The 12,699-nt window shown below is 41.8% G+C and overlaps 1 protein-coding gene across 1 annotated transcript in view; it reads left to right on the top strand.

Annotated features, from left to right (window-relative positions):
- Nucleotides 1-12,699, top strand: part of sh3pxd2aa (SH3 and PX domains 2Aa) — a 528,636-nt gene that overhangs the window by 153,757 nt on the left and 362,180 nt on the right. The window lies entirely within an intron of this gene.

The following is a 12,699-nucleotide window of genomic DNA, read 5'->3' as shown; positions in this document are numbered from 1 at the left end:
TGCTGAGCTGAAATGTTAAGAATGGATTTGTGAGAGCCAGTACCTCCTCAGGAAATGAACTGGGAAGAGGTGGGGAGAATTGAGCGAGAAGCCATGAAAATGAATTGAGAGGCCGGGACACTGCATTACCTCCATTTCCTGGTGAAGTGCTGAGCTTGGCTTTTTCTCAGAAGGCGGATTCCAATTGACAGAAAAAATATTACTATAGCTACAGAGTGGAAACATTAACCATTTGTTCCAATAAACCTTCAAAAAAATTGCTGGTTCTGTTTTTTTTTTTAAAAATCACTATCATTACCCTTTAATGTCCTTTAAGATAACCTAAGTTTGGAAGTTGTGCTAGAATAATGTCAAACCCATGAGTGTTGTTAAAATAAGACTTGCATTTCTGTAGCATCTGTACATCTCTTACATCTCATTATAAACAATAAATTACTTGAAATGCAGTGACTGATATGAAGGCAAGTAACAGTAATGAGATCTATTCTGAATGATCTTGGTTAAGGGAGAAATGTTAGCGAAAGCATTTGGGGGAATTTCTTCCTTTTCAAATGATGCTTTGAGAATGTTCCATCAACCTGCAGGTTGGTACTTGCAATGATGCAGCATTCCTTCGAAACTGAACTAGAATAGCATTTTGTGCTAAAATCTTGGAATGGGCCATGAACACATAACCTTCTTATCCAAAGATGCGTTGCTACCAATGGAGTCAAACTGACAACTTTATGCATGTGGTTTTCAACTATTTCTAAGTGGCAGTACGTGTAGTGAGTCATTTCATTGAAGAACTATGAGTTATTGATCATGTTGTAGTTCTTATTGTTTATCATCAGTCAAGCACTAGCAGGTGTTTAATTTACTTTTTCCCAGTGGCTGTAACTGACTTTCTTCTGTGACTGGAAAATATGGTAACCTGGTGGAGCAGTGTGCCTGGTCCACACAGGGCTTTGTTGAGAGTTGTGATGGACAGTACTTCTGCTTTTGACTTCTACTGGTAAGACACTCATGTTGGGTGTGTGGGGAACATTTCAAAAAGTACTTTAGAACTGCATGATTAACTGAAAACTGATAAAAGAACTTGTTCACTGCCTTCAGCTGGAGATAAAGTATGATCGCTCGCGAAATGTAATAACTATAGTTATAGGAAAGGAATTGAAATCACTCTGGCACAGGCTGAAATGAATTTAATACGTTGCACTGGGCAGCAGCTTACTGGAGCGCAGACTAAGACCATGAGACATAGGAGCAGAAGTAAGCCATTCGGCCTATCGAATCTGCTGCACCATTCAGTGAGATCATGGCTGATCTGATAATCCTCAACTCCACTTTCCTGCCTTTTCCCCATAACCCTTGATTCCCTTACTGATTAAAAATCTGTCTATTTCAACCTTGAATATACTTAACGACCCAGCTTCTACAGCTCTCTGCTGTAGAATTCCACAGATTGACTACCCTCTGAGAGAAGAAATTCCTCCTCATCTTGGTTTTAAATGGGTGACCCCTTACTCTGAGATTATGCCCTCTGGTCCTAGACTCTCCCACAAGGGGAAACAACCTCTCAGCATCTACCGTGTCAGGCCCCCTAAGAATCTTACATGTTTCAATAAGGTTGCCCTTCATTCTTCTAAATTCCAATAAGTACAGGCCCAACCTACTCAACCTCTCCTCATAAGAAAATCCCTCCATACCTGGGATCAACCGAGTGAACCTTCTCTGGACTGCCTCCAATACCAGTATACCTTTCCTTAGATAAGGGGACCAAAATTGTTCACCATATTCTAGGTGTGGTCTAACTAGTGCCTTCTATAGTTTTAGCAAGACTTCTGTATTTTTCTACTCCATTCCCTTTGAAATAAAGACCAACATTCCATTTGCCTTGCCTATTACCTGGTGAACTTGTATGCTAGCTTTTTGGGATTCATGCACAAGGACTCCAAATCCCTCTGTGCTGCAGCCTACTGCAATCTTTCTCCATTTAAATGATATTCAGCTCCTCTATTCTTGCCAAAGTGCATAACCTCACATTTTCCCACATTATATTCTATCTGCCAAGTTTTTGCCCACCCACTTAACCTGTCTATATCCCTCTGTAGACTCCTTGTGTCATCATCACCACTTGCCTTCCCACCTATTTTTGTGTCATCCGCAAACTTGGCGATAGAACATTCACTTCCCTCATCCAAGTTATTAATATATATTGTAAACAATCGTGGCCCCAGGACTGATCCCTGTGGCACTCCACTAGTTACAGGTTGCCATCCCAAAAATGCCCCCTTTATCCCAATTCTCCATTCTATTCACAGAATCATAATCTCATAGTGCAGAAGAGGCCCTTTGGCCCATCGAGTCTGCACCGACACGTGAGCAACACCCGACCTACCTACCTAATCCCATTTACCAGCACTTGGCCCATAGCCTTGAATGTTATGACGTGCCAAGTGCTCATCCAGGTACTTTTTAAAGGATGTGAGGCAACCTGCCTCCACCACCCTCCTAGGCAGCGCATTCCAGACCATCACCACCCTCTGGTAAAAATGTTTTTCCTCACTTCTCCTCCTGAACCTTCGGCTCCTCACCTTGAGCTTGTGTTAATTAGTTAGCCAATCCTCTACCATTCTAATATACTACCCCAACACCATGGCTCTCATCTTACTAAATAGCCTGATGTGCGGTACCTTATCGAACACCTTTTGGAGATCCAAATATATTATGTCTACTGGTTCCCCTTTATCTATCCTGCTTGTTACCTCCTCAAAGAATTCTAATAAATTTGTTAGGCATGATTTTCCCTTCATGAAGCCATTCTGACTCTGCTTGATTAGATTATGCATTTCTAAATGCTCTACTATTACATCCTTTATAATAGACTCTAACATTTTCCCAATGACAGATGTTAACCTACCTATAGTTACCCGTTTTTGAATCAGGGTTTTACATTGACTGTTCTCCAGTCCTATGGGACTTTTCCAGAATCTAAATTTAGGCCTTGCCTAAATCCAGGGATAAAATATAAAAGCAAAATACTGTGGATGCTGGAAATCTGAAATAAAAGCAAAAAATGCTGGAAATACTCAACAGATGAGGCAGCATTTGTGAAGAGACATAGATAATGTTTCAGATTGTGATGATAGGGATAAATAATTGGCTCAAATCATGAATTGTCAAACATGAATTCCCTTTCATAAAACCATGTTGACTGCCTAATCACATGATTTTCCAAGTGCTTTGTTAACAGATCCTTAAAAATAGGTTCTAGCATTTCCCTTATTACTACATTTCTATATTCTTAATTTTATTGTTTGCAGAGTGAGAATCCACATTGGTCCAAATATATAATCATGAGGGCTCCATCTGGTGCCATCTGTCTGTGTTTAACTTGACAAAATCTTTCATTTATGAAGAACCTTCAATTTAGAAAATCATCTCAAAGCATTTCAAGAAGGGGATATTAGGAGGGATAACCAAAAGATTGGTGAAAGAAGTGGGTTGTATAGAAGGCGTTCAAGGGGGAAGAGGAATTTGAAGGGGTTTAGGGCATGAGTTCCAGAGTGGGAACCTAGGCAGCTGAAGCAGCTGAAAGCTATTAATGGTAGGGAGGAGACCTGAGTGATTGAAGACCCTGGTATAGGGGTGGGGCTATGAAAGGATTATAACACATGAGACAATTTTAAACTTGGTGTTTGGGGACTGGGTGCCATTGTAAGTCGGAAAGGGCAGGGACAATGAACATGCAGATAGAACATGTGCAAGACGGTTTCCAATGGGCTGACGTTAATAGAGGGTAGATGATGAGAAGCTGGTCAAGAAACTATTGAAATAAGTGGAGCCTGGAGGTAACAGTGGCACGGATATAGATTTCGGTGGTCAATGGACTAAGGCAGGGTGGATGTAGAAGCAGATAGTTTTTGTGTTAGGTAGGATATGGAGTCTAAAATTCAGCTCATGGTCAGATAGGATGCTGAGGTTGTGAACAATCTGGTTTCAGCCTGAGACAAAGGAAGGGAAAGGAGTTTGTGGAAAGGGTGCAGAGTTGGTGGTGGCTGAACACAATAGCTTCAGCCTTCCTAATGTTTTGGTGGAATAAATTTGTTTCATTCAAGACCGGGTAGTGCTGCATTTTGCTCCATGAGCATTGTTTGCTTATGCCTCTGTGATGCATTTTGGGATGTTTTTCTACAATAAATGCACTATATAAGTACAAGTTATCCTTGTTTAGTTCTTTGGAACATTAGTGAGAATGAGAAACAATTAATCTCAGACAAATTTAAATCGCTCGTCACTCAGTATTAACCTGACTTTTCCTGATTTAAACATAAAACACCTTATAGATATCATCTGCCTCACTTACTGCTCTATTATAGACTCCTGCATTTGCTGCTTTTTATCACTCAGCCAGATCTAATTTTAAGGTACTTAGCCACTCCTCTTCCCTTTCCCTTTTTGTCCCTTTAGCACAATCTGCACCGTGTAAATTTACCCCTCTACCCCAGTCTCTGATTCTTTTTGCTTTTGTCTCTGATTCCCTAGTACAGAGCTTCTGGTAACTCACTTTCTTCTGCAGGCTTCTGGCTGTTTGAGTCAAATGCTCCTCTGTCTGCCAGAGTGGTCCTCTAGGTTAATCACCTCATAGTTTGCTGGAGTGATACTGCTCAACTTCACTTTTGGGCATTGGCTTTTCTGTCCTTGATATCTCATGGATTCAACAATTGGTTGCCAGCATTTTAAATACTGTTTTTCTCCCTCCCTGGATTGCCACCCTCTGACATAAGTATCAATAGAAGATACCAGATGGTTGTCCAGCGTTTGACATGGATATTCAGTGTTCAGATGCTTTACTAGAGTGATAAATATCCTTACCACTCTGCGACCTCACAATGCTCATTGGCTTTTGGTATTGCTATAGCAATAAGAACTGAATTATTATGCTACCATTTAAATAATGTTGGTTGGAGGTCTTGTGGCACAGTGGATAGCATCTCTGCCTCTGAGTCAGAGGCTCTGGGTTTGAGTCCCACCCCAGGATTTGATGGCTAAGGAAAGTATGTTTAAAATGTGATCAAACAGGTTGATTATCAACCTGCAAATCCTTCCAACATGTGTCAATGGTAAGCTATGTGATAGAAAGAAAGTTGAAGCCTCTACTATCACTATCCATAGCTCCAGACTACAATATGTATGCAAAAGTGCATTTTACCACAGTAACTCGGACTTTGAGTGAACTAATGCACCACCGCAGCATGATAATTATTACTGGATTAGTAATCCAGCAGCCTGAACTAATGATATAGAGACTTGAGTTCAAATCTTACTACGCAAGATGGGAAATTTAAATTCAGATTGCCATAAAAATCTACCTGGTTTACTAATGTACCTTTCAAACAAAGTCCCTGACTCCTCCACCATCTAGCAGAGGCTGAGGAATAGTGATATACAATTAGAGGAAATGGCAGTGGGAGTTATCAATATTGACCCTGGAATCCCACCAAACATGGGCCAGGAAACCTCTTGCTAATTACTACCGTCCACCCACCATCAGCTAATGATTCAGCACTTCTCCATGTTCAACACTGCTTGAGAGAAGCACTGAAGACAGCAAGGGCACAGAATGTATCCTGGGTGAGGAACCTCAACCCATCACCAAGAGTGGCTTTACAGCATGACTACTGACTGAACTGAATGAGTCCTCAAAGACTTAGCTGCCAGACTTGCCCTGCAAGAGAACCAAGATGAGAGGAAAACTTACTTGTCCTCATCCTCATCAACCTACCTGTTGCAGATGCATCTGTTGGTGACTATTAATAGGAGTGACCAGCGCACAGTCCTTGTGGAGATGAAGTCCCATCTGCACACTGAAGACACACTCTGTTGCTTGGCACTATTGCCGCGCTAAACGGGATAGATTCAGAACAGATGTAGTAAACAGTCGCTTGGTAGTATAGGACTAGGGTATTGTTGAAAAAAAGAGACATGCTGTCGAAGCTTTTCATCTTGCACTCTTCAAGGCAGATGCAAGAATGCCAAATTTCAAAGGAAGCAACAATTTATATTCATGAGAAAAAGGTGCTGATTGGTTGTCAAATCAACGCTGGTCAAAGCATTGCCATGGAGAATGCAACAAGGAACTATTGTCCTGCAATCTTTTGTCTAATTCAGAAACGGCACAATGCCTGGACATGTTCCTTCTGCCTGCAGAGGACAGGTCTCTGCATATGAATATATGTAAATTCTAGCAAGTATAATTAAGCCACATTGTGAGCCTGACTGATAATGTTAAGTTGCTTGTTCGTGTAATTCTTAGCACACATGGGATTGTTCAGCAAATGCTGTAGAACTGCAGAATCACACCTAACATTAGACAATGTGTACTGAGTTTTGCAAGCCTGGGCTGGTTGAGTATGGTCAGTATTCTGCCTATTGAGAACAGCTGAAGGAACATGCTGTTTGATGTGGTCCAACATTCAGTGGGACAGCCTGGCATTGCGCTAGCACTGAAATTTCATGTATCACATTACTCATTTGTGTGGTAGGCAGAATGTTTTTTTTTTTAGTTTAACACAGTATCCAGTTAGTAGAAAATGCCACTTATGTTGCTTAGCATCAATGTGAAACAGCTAGCTTCACCTGTTGCTCAAGGTAATTCGAGGTAGACTGAGCACTTCTAATGTTTGAAAGTGGTGGATTTAGGCCCACTCATGAGTATGCACAATACACAGTGAGCATGCACAATACAGAGTGAGCAATGATCTGATCAGGGTAACCATTACCCTGCAGGATAGCTTTGACCCGCCCTATTTTGGTATCAAGCTTGCACAGTGAGCAAATGGCTTAGATCCTTTTTACAAGATTTTCGATAAGGCAAACCATCGAAGCTAGCCGTTTCATGCTGCTTTTATGCAGTAGCAACACGAGTGGTATTTTTCACTAACACGATACTGCTGTTGAGCCAAGAAGACATTCTGCCTAGCACACAAATAAGCAACGTGATGTATGAATTTCAGTGCCAGAGTGATGCCAGGTACATAAGCTGTACATCCCAATGATTCGGATCATATCAAACAACATGTGCCTTCAGCTGTTCACAATAGATAGAGTACTGGCCATACTCAACCAGCTGTGCTTGCAAAGCTCAGAACATAGCGTTTAACGTTAAATGTGATTCCACAATTAGATAGTACTTGCTGAACAATCCCAAGTGTACTAAGAATTACAGTAACAACCAATTTAAGGTTGTCCGAGCTCCAATTTGATTCATTTACACTGGCTATATTCATATGCAGGGACCTGTCCTCTGCAGGCAAAAGGAACATGTCCCCAGACATTGAGCCCTTTATTTGAGTTAAATAAAAGCTTGGGGGACAATAGTTTCTTGGTACATTCTCCATGACAATGCCTCAACCAATCAGAACAGACTACCTGCAAATTGTTGCTCCCTTTGAAATTTAGCATTCTTGCGTCTGTTCTGATGAGTGCAAGACAAAAAGCTTTGACAGCTTGTCTTTTTTTAAGCAATACAGTATAGTAGTTCAAAACTGGGCGTCCATGAGCCACTGTGGGCCATCGGCAGCAGAAGATCCCACCACAATCTGTAACCTCGAGGTCTGGCATTTCCACCCCCTACCAACCCATGTTTAATGCAGAGTGTAGAAGAGTATGCTGGGAGCAGCACACGTTGCTAACTATGAGGTGCCAATCTGGTGATGCTACAGCATTGGATTAGATGTGTGCTAAACAGCAGAAGAAACACACCATAGTCAGAATTAAGCAATACCACAACCAATGGGTCAGATCAGAGCTTTGCAGATTTGCCACATCCTGCCCTTAATGCTGGTGAGAAATCAGAATTACATGAGGACACGGCTCCATGGAGATCCCCTTAGTGATGGCAGAGCCCAGCATGTGAGTTTTTTTTTTATTCCTTCATGGGATGTGGACGTCTCTGACAAGGCAAGCTTATTGCCTTTAAGCTGAGTAGCTTGCTTCAGAGGGCATTTAAGAGTCAGCCACATTGTGGGTCTGGAGTCACATGTAGGTCAAACTGGGTAAGAATGGCAGATTTCCTTCTTTGAAGGGCTTTAGTGAACCAAATGGTTTTTGCGACAATCAATCATAGTTTCACAGACTAGCTTTGTATTCCAGATTTTTAAAAAATTAATTGAGTTCAGATTCCATCAGCTGCCATGGTGGGATTCGAACCCATGTCCCCAGAGCATTAGCCTAGGCCTTTGGATTACTCGTCCAGTGACTCTATGCCACCGACTCCCCATAGTTCAAGAGATGAGGCTGAAGCGTTTGGAACCATCTTCAGCCAGAAGTGCAAAGAGGCTGATCCGTCTCAGCCTAAGATCCTCATCATCATGGCTGCAAGGCTTCAGTTAATTTGATTCACTCAACATGTGATATCAAGAAATGGCTGAGTGCAATGGACACAGCAAAGACTAAATGCCCCAACAACATTGGAGCTATAGCTTGGAAGATTTGTGTTCCAGATCTAGCCACACCTCTAGCCAAGCTGTTCAAATGCACCTACAACGCTGGCACCCACCTGATAAAGTGGAAAATTTTGCTGGTATGTCCTGTTCACAAAAAGCAGGACACATCCAATTTCTGGACCTCAATCAATACAGCCTTGTTCCAAATATGGCTGAAAGAGCTGAATTCCTGAGTTGAGGTGAGAGTGACTGCCACCTTAAAGAATCAGTCTCTCCATCACGGGTGCACATTAACAGCAATCTATAACATCTACAAGATGCGTTGCAGCAACACGTCCAGGCTTCTTCTACAGCATCATCCAAACCCACAACCTACACCACCTAGAAGAACAAGGAGAGCAGATGTGTAGGCCCACCACCATCTGCAAGTTCCCCTTCAAGTCACACACCATCCTGACTTGTAAATATATTGTCGCTGGGTCAAAACCTTGGAACTTTCTACCGAATGGCCTGTGGATGCAACTTCACTGTTTAGACTACAAAGTTGAAGCAAATGGCTAATCACCACTTTCTCCAGGGCAATTAGAGATGGGCAATAAATTTTGGCCTTGCCAGCGGTGTCTACATCCTATGAATTAAAATAAAAATTATATGCCCATAAAGAAAAAAAAGTTTCATCTGCACTTATTCATCCAAAGTAACAACTAGACTGTATTCAAATATCCTGACTGTACAGACGCCTGTGGTTTCTCAGATTCTTCCAGCCTCTCTCAGTTCCTTGTACACTCTCCACATTCTTTGCTATGGATGGGGGTGGGGGCAAATGGTTTATTTTCAACTGTGGTCTGAAATGTTCCCTTGGTTAGTTTTCAAACCCTGTGGTTCTCCACAGATTACTTCAATATTCTGAAGCTGGTGACTCAACACGTCACAACAGAATGCTCTATTTTTGAATTCCACAAAGTTCCTTTAATCTAACAGTTCTGTTTGTAGAGTTTGAACTTGGGTTCAAATCAGGCTAGTTGACCTAAATTAATGGCCCTGATCTTCCGGCCTCCGGATTGACAGAGACTAAATTTTTTTAATATTCATTCATGGGATGTGGGCGTTGCTGGCTGGGCCAGTATTTATTGCCCATCCCTAATTGCCCTTGAGAAGGTGGTGGTGAGCTGTCTTTTTGAACCGCTGCAGTCTTTGTGGTGTAGGTACACCCACAGTGCTGTTAGGGAGGGAGTTACAGGATTTTGACCCAGCAACACTGAAGGAACAGCGATATATTTCCAAGTCAGGATAGTGAGTGGCTTGAAGGGGAACTTCCTGGTGGTGGTGTTCCCATCTATCTACTGCCCTTGACCTTCTAGATGGTAATGGTTGTGGGTTTGGAAGGTGCTGTCTAAGGAGCCTTGGTGAGTTCCTGCAGTAGATGGTACATGCTGCTGTCACTCTCACTGTGCGTTAGTGGTGGAGGGAGTGAATGCTTGGGGAAGGGGTGCCAATAATGCGGGCTGCTTTGTCCTGGATGGTGTTGAGCTTCTTTAGTGTTGCGGGAGCCACACTCCCCCGCCGCCAAAAATGTACTACAAGACCCCTTGGAAGGCCCAATGCACTGACTCCATGGGAATTGCCTGGGAAGTTTAAACTTCTGATGGGCAATTCTCCTGCTCTCAGAAACCCTCCAAAAAAAACTCTCCAACTCTGAGTTAGAATTGGACTTTTCAGATGGATCCAACTTACATACCTGAATTGTTACCCAGGAAATGTTAGACAGAAAAATCCTAGTCTAACTCCTGGGTAACTATAGAATTGACATCCCCAATTCCCCCTTCCAACCCCCAACTACCTGCCGATCCGACCTAACTACCCCACCGCTCAGCTTGCCTCCCCCTGAACCTGACCTGACTCCACCCCTCTGACCCGACGAGCCAATCTCACTATCCTATCTAGCTGCCACCCTGCCCTCTTACGTACCTCACCACTCTACCCTCTTACCCATTTACCTCTCCCACCCTACCTCTCCCACCCTACCTCCTTACTGACTTACCTTCTCTCTCTAGCTTTTCAAAGAAACTTTGGGGAAATTTAAGCTCTTAGCAGAATACAGCAGCTAGTGCCGTAAAAAGGGGATGTGGCTCCTGCACAGATTCCCTTTGCTGATGTCTCCGAGGTTTCCTGTGTGGAGTGATTTTGGAAGAATCCTCCATCGAAATGTTGCCCAGAAAAATCGGAGGAAGGTAGGTGGGTATTCTTCTTCCTGATCAGGGTCAGAAAAGGGGTTCTGACCCTAATCGGAAGATTTGGACCAAAACTTGCTGTCAGTCACAACTAGGTTACTTTCATGAACCCTTCTTTAATTTATGTAGTTTTTCTATACTTGTTTTAGTGCTAACTTTGTGATGAGTCAGGATATTATTGATTTCTTACAGCAGGTTGTCTGAAGCTGTCTTGATTTAAAATTAGGGCAATTTTAAGAATTTGTTCTAATGAATTCCCTGTGTAGTTTTCACTCCCCTCTAAATCACTGAGGCGCTTTTGCATTTCTTGGTATAATCTCACAGTATTAACTTGTTTTACAAACAGTATTGAGCAGCCTCAGGGTCGTGGCTTGTCTCTTCATAGTAATGCAATGGGCCTTTCTTGCCTACTTAGCTAGTGACTGTCTCTTTGCCGGTTTATTTTGGTATAATTACAGTAACCTAGATTAAAAGTTGTGAACAAGTTTACAATACTGGAAATATTCCATGATTGTTACTCAATTGTGAGTGTGCGTTTTGTACTGGGTCATCTTTGAATATTTTCCATATTCTTTTGTAGCCTGTCATTTGATACCATGAATGTGTTACACACGATGACAATGTTTGGTGGAATTGAAGGATTGCTTTACAATTCAGGAATTAGCTAAGGTGCAGTCAGTTAATGTACCAGCATATTTTTTCCTAAACATTTACAATGTAGCAAGTTGCAAGCCTCAATTTATTGAGTTTTGATTTCCAGTCAGAAGTTGACTATAGGGTAATATTCAAAAGCCTCAAGTTGCAATTACAGCATGGCTTCTGGAACTTTGAACTCAATTGATTTGTTGATATAAAACTGTAGCCCAACATCTCTTTTTGTTGTCTCTAGGCACTTAGCAAAGAATCAGTTAACACTTCTGTGTCTTTTGCATCCTGCTTCTGAGAAAGTTTACTGGATCCATGGGGTACACATGCCTCATACCATTATTTCTTTGTATTTGTTCAACAGTAACATATAAATTGTATTTGTTCATGTTGGACTTCAGTGGACATCGTCAGCCTATTTGTAACACAGTCTTTGCTGCATCTTCTGACTCTATAACTTTCTTCCCTCATACTGAGACTGTGATCACAGTATCATTTATATATCCAGGAATCGAAAGGTTTCAACAAAGGTCTTTTGGATCCAGCTTAACATTTCACTTCATTTTAACCTAGCTCCTTTTATCACTACTCTGCTTTTTCCCTTTGACCAGTTACTAACCTACCTCGTAACCTAGCTTTAATTGAGTGTTGCTGAGAAAGAACATTTTGTCAAAGCTTTTTGTCTTGCACTCATCAGGACACTCGCAAGAACATCAATGTCAGGGGAAGCAACAACTTTTTGCTATATGAAAAGAGAGTGCTGATTGGTTAGTAAGTGGACTCTGGTAGAGGCGTTGCCAGGGAGAATGCACTAGTTAATGGTGACTGACAGTTAACTGCCAAGCATTGTTCGAAATTTAAACCAGGCAGCTTGACTCTGACTGGTTAAGTCATTGCCCTGAGGAATAAACCAGCGAATGGCTATCACTTATTTTGTTTAGCGTTGTTGCTTCCCCGACAATGGTGTTCTTGTGATTGTCCTGATGAGTGCAACTCAAAGTTTCAACAAATTGTCTTTTTTCAGCAATACTCATTCGGTACTACCAAATGACTATATGTCCACCTTAAATTAGCGATGGCCTTAGATTGTAGAGCAATCAGTCTTGTACTTTTATCAAAGCCCTTTTAAAAGTCGTATGATCTGACTTTCCTCTCTCTGGGGTACTTTGCCCTCAAAACTTATACGTTTGGTCAGGCAAAATCTATCTCCTTTAGAAGCCTTATTTTTCTTTTATCAGGTTATTGTCATACAGGTTTTCTCTTGGTGTTTTTGACTGTTGACATCATTAATTTGATAAATTCAGACTTATAAGTGCATAGTTGCAGGTAAGGCTATGTTCTAGCTTATTAGAAACAGTTGGTGGATGGAAGTTCCACTCTTACCCAATTAAGGC

Source organism: Carcharodon carcharias, chromosome 17 (assembly GCF_017639515.1).
Source record: "Carcharodon carcharias isolate sCarCar2 chromosome 17, sCarCar2.pri, whole genome shotgun sequence".
In the NCBI taxonomy this organism is placed as follows: domain Eukaryota; kingdom Metazoa; phylum Chordata; class Chondrichthyes; order Lamniformes; family Lamnidae; genus Carcharodon; species Carcharodon carcharias.
Note: the sequence above shows the minus strand (reverse complement) of the source record. Positions and strands in the feature narration are given on the sequence as shown.